This window comes from Mustela putorius, unplaced genomic scaffold, assembly GCF_011764305.1.
Source record: "Mustela putorius furo isolate JIRA1106 unplaced genomic scaffold, ASM1176430v1.1 tig00000145_pilon_pilon_pilon, whole genome shotgun sequence".
NCBI classification, from domain to species: Eukaryota; Metazoa; Chordata; class Mammalia; order Carnivora; family Mustelidae; genus Mustela; species Mustela putorius.
Window position 1 is genome coordinate 37,161,027 of NW_025421294.1, and position 7,449 is coordinate 37,168,475.

Consider the following 7,449-nt stretch of genomic DNA (forward strand, 5'->3'; position numbering starts at 1 on the left):
AGAGGCTCGTGACAAAGGAGAGGTCCTCCGTTGGTTAAGGTGACTTCTAAGCTTGAGGTAAAGGGGTGCCTCTTGTACTTGACGCTCTAGCAGTTGCCTACTTGAGGCCTTTATACCTTTGCATGTGCTATTCCCACTGCTTGGAATGTTGTGATTTCTCTTTACCTACCTGGCAAACTCCTTTTTATCTAACACAACCCACATTAGCCAACACCTTCTCCCGGAAGCTGTCTGTGACTGCCCTAGACAGAACCTCCTCCCTCTGGACCACCTAGGCCCCTTATAACGTCCTTCTCATGTGCCCAGACGGTTGTGCTTTCGTGAGGGCTTGTGTCCCCCTCAGCTAAGTGATTCATCAGCTAAGGGCAGAGACTGTTCTTTATCTCGGGACTCTTAGCCTTACTCCAGGCCCCAGCACACAGCAAGTGCTCAGGAAAGCCTGAATTTAATTGAAGACTATTTGATTTGTTAAGCTAGGTCATGTTTGTTGAGCCTGTACTGTGTGGAAGTGTTCTAAATACTTCACACCACAGCTTCATGATGATCGGTTTTACCCCCACTTCGCTGAAGAGGAAACTGAGGCTCAAAGAGGTTAAGTACCAGCTGAAGGCCACACAGACAGTAAGTAGCATAGCCAGGTTCTAGTTAAAGCCAAAGCACCTAGTCCTAACTCACATATTGTTGTTTTTCAAACCAGCATGAGATGGTTTGAAATGGTACTTACACTAGTTTTTTTTTTTTTATATGACTGAGTATCTGAGTGTGTATTAAAAAATATAATTAGTTTATCAGACTCATGTGTTCCTGGTAATCCCCCCCCCTTTTTTTTTTAATAATTTCACTACTCACCTTTATTCTTTTTTTTTTTTTTTTAATTTTAAGATTTTATTTATTTATTTGACAGAGAGAGAGATTACAAGTAGGGAGAGAGGCAGGCAGAGATAGAGAGGAGGAAGCAGGCTCCCTGCTGAGCAGAGAGCCCGATGCGGGACTCGATCCCAGGACCCTGAGATCATGACCTGAGCCGAAGGCAGCGGCTTAACCCACTGAGCCACCCAGGCGCCCCTCACCTTTATTCTTAAGACTATATTCACTTGCTCATTTAAAAACCTTTCATAGTTGTGTGTCTATGTTAGTGTGTATTAGGGGGAACAGTAAGTCATATATCAAACTCATGACCTTTGGCTGTGATTGATTTAAATGAAAATTTCAAGTAAAAATAGTAAAGTAAAGGTACTGAAAAAAAGTAAAGGTATTGAAAATTTTACTCCAGTGGATTTAGAATGGGAGGGGATCTCTTGACCATGACCTTGTGTTGTGGCTCCTGGAGACAATGGAAGCGGTAGAGGACAAAGGCAGGCAGACCCTTAAGGACGTTGAAGCCTGTCCTGGTCCCAGCTTTCTCCACACCTACCACCTGTCCATTACTTTTATCATCTCCAACAGCCAGAGTGACCTCTGAAAAATGTAGGCCACATCTTCTTCCTGTCTTGTGAATGCCTCCAATGGCTTCGAGTTGCATTTAAGAGAAAGAAAACGCTTCTCCAAGCCTGAGAAGGCCCTCCGTAACCCAGCCTGCTCCAACCCATTTTCTCTCTTCACTCACTGGCTGTGCGGTGGAGATCACGTTGCTCTCATTGCTAGTCCTGCCTCAGGGCCTTTGCCAATGCTATTTCCTCTGCCTAGACCGTTTTCTTTCTAGATCTTCACACAGATGGCTCTTTCTCAGCTACCTCCCCAGAGAAACCACTCCCCCTACCCTCTACAACTAAAAGCAGTACTGACAATCCTTCACACTGGCTCGTTGATCTCAACAGCACCTTTATTGCCTTTTTTTACTTTCCTTAAAACAAAACAAAAACCTGTGTAGTTTTTGTTCCATTAGAGCAAGAACTCTGTCTTGCTGCTACTGTGTCCTCAGAATAGTGTCTGGCACATAGTAGGTGCCCAATAAGTATTTGTTGGGTACACACAGGGGGAGGGGCAGCTGAAAGGGCAGGAGAATGGGTTTAATTAAGCTCATGCATCCACAACTGGGAGGCAAGCTTCTCCAAAAACAGCTGAGAGGTCTGAGGTTCTCCAGCTGAACAGTCCAGGCAGCTGAAACTGAAAATGCAGATGGAATTAGTCACCCTGGAGCCTGGTAACGTTGGCATCAAATGTACTTCCTACCCAAACACATCACAACACTGTGGGCCCTTGCGTCGCCAGGGCCCCAGGTGGCAGCTCTGGCATTTAGGAGCTGACGGCAGCCGCGCAGTGTGGGCAGGAGGGCGGGTGCTGGGTGTGTGGAACGAGGCAAGCTGAAGGCCACACAGAGGGTCGCCTGGCCTGGGGACAGGCAGCGGCCAGAGAGGGCTTCTGAGCACAAACCTTGAGAAAAGTGGCCTTGGAGAACAAGCTCAAGGCCACTGAAACAGAAAAATTCTGCTCATAAACTGAAACAGACCACTTGGTTATGAAATCTATTTCCATAACACTTTGCATGCTTGAAAGGGGGAAATTTTCCCCTTTCTTTTTTGTTTTATAACAGTGCTATTGAAATATAACTCACATACCATTTACTTCACCCACTTAAAAGGTACCCCCACAATCAGCTTGAGAACATTTCCATTGCTCAAAAATAACCCTCCTCCCCATGAGCAGTCACACCTCATCCCCCCCACCCCCCCACACACACCAACACTAGGCAACCACGAGTTTCCTTTCTGTTTCTGTAGGATTCTCTCTTCTGGACGTAGTATTAATGGAATCCGCTGTCTTCTTTCGAGTCGCGTAGTTTCCACATTCATCCATGCTGTGGGATGTATCAGTCCTCCGTTCCTTTTCATGGCCAAATAATAGTCTGTTGTACAGATACGCCATGTTATATGCCTTACATGTGTTCATTCATGGCTTATGGATGTTGTGTGTGTTGTTTCCATTTGGGAGTGTTACAAATAACGCTGTGATGAATATTCAACAAACTTCACGTGGACATATGTTTTCATTTCCTTTGGCATATATGCAGGAGTGGAATCTACTCTCTTCTAAAATGAAAAACAAAACAAAAACAAACACCCTTGAGTCAAAATAGGTATAGCGTGGAGTAGATTTAAAATGCCATTTGCAGTTAGGATAGAACAAAGGAACCTCATGAGCGTGGGGGCCACAGCTGTGCCTTGCACATGCTAGAAGATCAATGAATATTTTTGAAAGAATGCCCAAAATATTACTCATTCTGATGTTCCCAGTGAAAAGGGTTGGGTGTGGAAATGGGACAAAAATGGGTCTTTATCCATTCATTTATTCAGGAACTAAGCACAGAGGAGCTCAATGCCACTTCGATCTCATCAGCTGTGTAGTTTCGTGGACAAAGATGGAGAAGCCCAGTCTCTGTGTGGAGGCACCCCGTCTAGAAGGAAAAACAGACAAGGAATCCCAGTGCCATGGAACAGGTCCCCTGTCTGTCCTGTCAAAGATACTTCTCCCCTGTCCCCCAGTTCCTTGTGTGAGGTGCTCCTTGTACCCAGGACAGAAGCAGCAGTGGGATGAGAAGGCTCTGTCTTCAGGAGGACCTAGGTTTACCTTGAAGGATTCGTCCTTGGGGTGCCCCGGTCCTGTCTTTTTGTCTGATATCAAGGACCCTTCTTACTCTTTTATGGAATAAAGAACATCTTGCCTATTGCCTTGCTCTTACTGTTGACCTGTTTCTGCTGGACTTCCAAGAACAGTAAGCTGTGCCTGGGAGCCTGGGTTCAGGAATGAACAAAGACGGTTTCTGTCTACTGGGACCTCCAGCCTAGTAAGCCCAGAGTCCATAAGCAACCGGGGCCATAAGAGGACTTGGAGGGGGATACTAGTGCCCCTGGGGTTCCTCTCAAAAAATACACACCCTCTGTGTTTCATTAACTTACCAGACACATTCTTCTATCAGTTTTTGGTATGCTTCCTGTCCTTAAGAATTTTCATATATATTTCCTTTTTAGAGAAGATATTCACTTGCTCATTCATAAACATTTTTTGAGTACCTACTATGTGCTAGGTCTTCAGAGGGACACAGATACAAGTAGGACTTTCCCTTAGCCTCGGGGTATCTCTTGGTCTAGCAAGAGAGAAAGACAAGTAAATTCCAGAGAACCCTGAGTATGTGCTTGGGGGGAACCTCCCAGAAGATATATTGTTATTTACCTCACATATAATTTTCTCATTTACAATATGTAAACACACGCATATATATCTTGTATGTTAGTCACGTAGCTTATATATATTCTGTTCTCACTGAGTTATATATAATTTTGGATATTGTTTTTGTTTTTAAAGTTTATATTTTTACTTCTCTGGTCAAAAAATATTTTATATCTTTCTACCGTATTTTGAATTTTTAGCAATATATTTTACCTTTTAAAAAATGGATTTTTGGGGTGCCTGGGTGGTTCAGTGGGTTAAGCCTCTGCCTTCAGCTCCGGTTGTGATCTCGGGGTCCTGGGATCAAGTCCCACGTTGGGCTTTCTGCTCGGTGGGGAGCCTGCTTCCCTCTCTCTCTGCCTGCTTCTCTGCCTACTTGTGATCTCTCTCTGTGTGTCAAATGAATAAGATTTTTTAAAAAATCTTTAAAAACGGATTTTTTCTCATGATTTTTATGATAATGCATTTTCAATGGGAAAAAATTAGAAAATATAGAAAAAAGAAATTCATAAAAATTGCACATACTTTCACACCACCCAGAGACAGGACTTGTCTACCTATTGTAGTCTTCTTTTCTCCTAGTCTCCTTCTAGGCCGTATGTACTGTTACCTTAATCTCATTAATACATAGTTTCACGTGGTGCTTAATTCTAGTGAAGCTGGTAGGGGCACAGGTGTCTCAGAGGATGAAGCACTTGTACCTCCCTTCCCAGAGGAGGGCCTTGGTTTTTATTTCCTCTCTGGGTCCCCCACTCACCCTATCCTGGCTACTACACTTGAGAGCCCCGGGCATAACCGGCCAAACCCATGGCAGTGAGGGTTTCTAGGCAGGCCCAGGGCTAGGGCTCTGAGGCTCTGTCCAAGGTCAGGGAATCGGCCGGGCTCCAGAACCAGAGCCCTTGCTCACCCCCAGGTGGGGGTTAGGGGAGAGCAGGTGAATTACTGGGGCGGTAGGAGCTAGAGTGGGTCATACCTCCCCTCCCCCAGCAGAGGTTCTAAATAAGGCCCTAGAATCTGCTGTGTCAAGAGACAGCTGAGAATCCCTGTGGACCAGTGTCCTCTGCACCTGGCCCCAGACTTGATTTGTGAGGGGTGGAGGTGCTGGAAAGCCAAGACCCATCACGTGGCATTTTGCCACCCTCTAGCCTCTCTGTGACAGAACGGCGTGTGAAATACACAAAAGGGGAAACCCAGCCTGGGAAATGGAAGTCCAGCTTCTCCGTATTGTGTGGCGGTAGCCAGTTTTTTACTAAGCTGGAAATAAAGAACAATCACGAGAGCTTTGGTGCTGTGCGTGGTCTCAGAGAGCCTTCACAAGAGCCCTAGGACGAGCCTGCCCCTGCCGCCTCCTTACAGTCAGGCGGAAACTGAGTCTGGGGAGGTGGGGTGCCTTCTCCATGGACACAGGTTGAGGTGCCTCTAAGATGGGCACTGTTTACCCCTGTGCTCTCCTGCCCCAGTCCTGGGGCCATCCAGGTCCTGTGTATGGCTTCCTTCTCTCCAGGCAGAGTATTTAATTCTGATTAAATTCCTCCTCTGCCCTCCACCTCCCCTGCACCGCCCTCCTCCATCCCTGTGAGGGCAGGAAACACGTGCCCCTAGCCCTGGCCTTCACATATAAATATTTGTCTAACAAATTAATAAACACAGAGAGGAGGAGGCCTGCAGATAAAACCGGGCTGGAGCTGAGTACTCTACCACAGGTATCTCTGTTGTGCATGTGCCCGCACGTGTGTGTGAGTGCATGCGGGGCGGGTGGGTGGCAGGGGGTGGGGCAGTTAGTGACGGGGCTGGTAGAAGAGCTGGTGGAGTGTGGTGGCTTGACACACAGACTCTGGAACCAGGCTGCCTGCGTCTGAATCCCCACTCCTCAAGCAAGTTACTGCCCCTCTCTGGGCCCATCTCCTCCTCTGTAAAATGGGAGTGTGGTATGTAGTCCCTACCTCCTGATTCATGCAACATGCTGGCACAGTGCCCATGTAGCAAAAGCTTTCAGAGTGATACAAAGTATTAGGGAAACTGAGTCAAGTTTCCAAGATGAAGTCACTTTGTGACAAGGAAGGGGCCGCCTGTACCAGGAGGATCCTCAGAGAGGGAAACATCTGAATGCTTCTGGAATTCTCCTTCCTAAAACCCACCAATGACTTTTCTGCTGTCCTCAGAACCACCCCAGGGCAGGTTTGTTTGTTGTTTCCGTGGCTCACAAGGCTCCAGGCAGTCTGGGACCCAAACTAGCCTCTCAGCTTCACCCCCACGGACTTGCTCTGTTCACATCTTCCCCACCCCGGCCTCACTACCCCGCCCACCTCCCAACAGCAGCTCAGCCCCAAACCCCAGAGCAGTTTGTGACTCTTCTCTCTCTCCTACCCTACAGCCTGTCCCACAAGGCTGTCCCTCTAAGATGTGTCCTTACACCAACCACCTCTCACGGGAGCTACCGCCACTCGTCCCTGCAGCTAGGGTCTCTGCGGTGGGAGCCTCCTCCCTTCTGCTCACACCCTTGGCCCACAGGAAGCCAGAAAGATCCAGTAGCTTCCCATCGTACTTGCAGGAAAACCCCAAATCCTTAGAGCTCACCAAGCTCCTGACCTTAAGGTCCAGTGACCCTCGGTCTCCTCTATTCCTGCCTGGTCACTCACCTGCTTTAACCAAAAAGGCCTCCTTGCTGTCCCCCTCAGAGCCTGTGCACCTGCCATTTCCTCCCCAGAAATGTCTCCCTCCAGAGGCTCCCATGATGGGTGCTGTCCCTTCCAGGTCTCTGCCCAAATATCACCTCCTTAGAGCTTCCCAGGACCCCCATGTGCAGTGCCCCTCAAGTCTCATATGGACACCCTAACTCCCTCTTCACCCCTCTCCTGACTTAGTTTTTCTTCAAAGTGCTTATTTCCACCTGAAATTATTTTATTTATGAAATGTATCAATAATTTAAAAAATTTACAATATTGTCTCTCTAAAGCATAATGTGTGGGAGAGCTTGAACATTGCCTGAAGGAAAGAGGGAAAAGAGGAATCAGGGCCCAGATCTGGCTGGGTGGAGGCAGGAAGGAGAGAGAAGTGAACCCCAGGCACTAGGATCCATGGGTAAAGTTCATTCCAGCTCAGCGAGCTGGCACCAGGCCATGTGGAGTGAGGCTGGGTTGACTATTGGAGCTTTAAATACCAGAAAGGGGAGCTGTGGAACCTAGAAGCAGAATTCAGTATTGGCCCTAAGGCTTCTTCTCTCTGGAAGGCAAGCTATAGCTTCTGGAAAAGACAGTGAGGGTCAAATCCTACAGATCATAT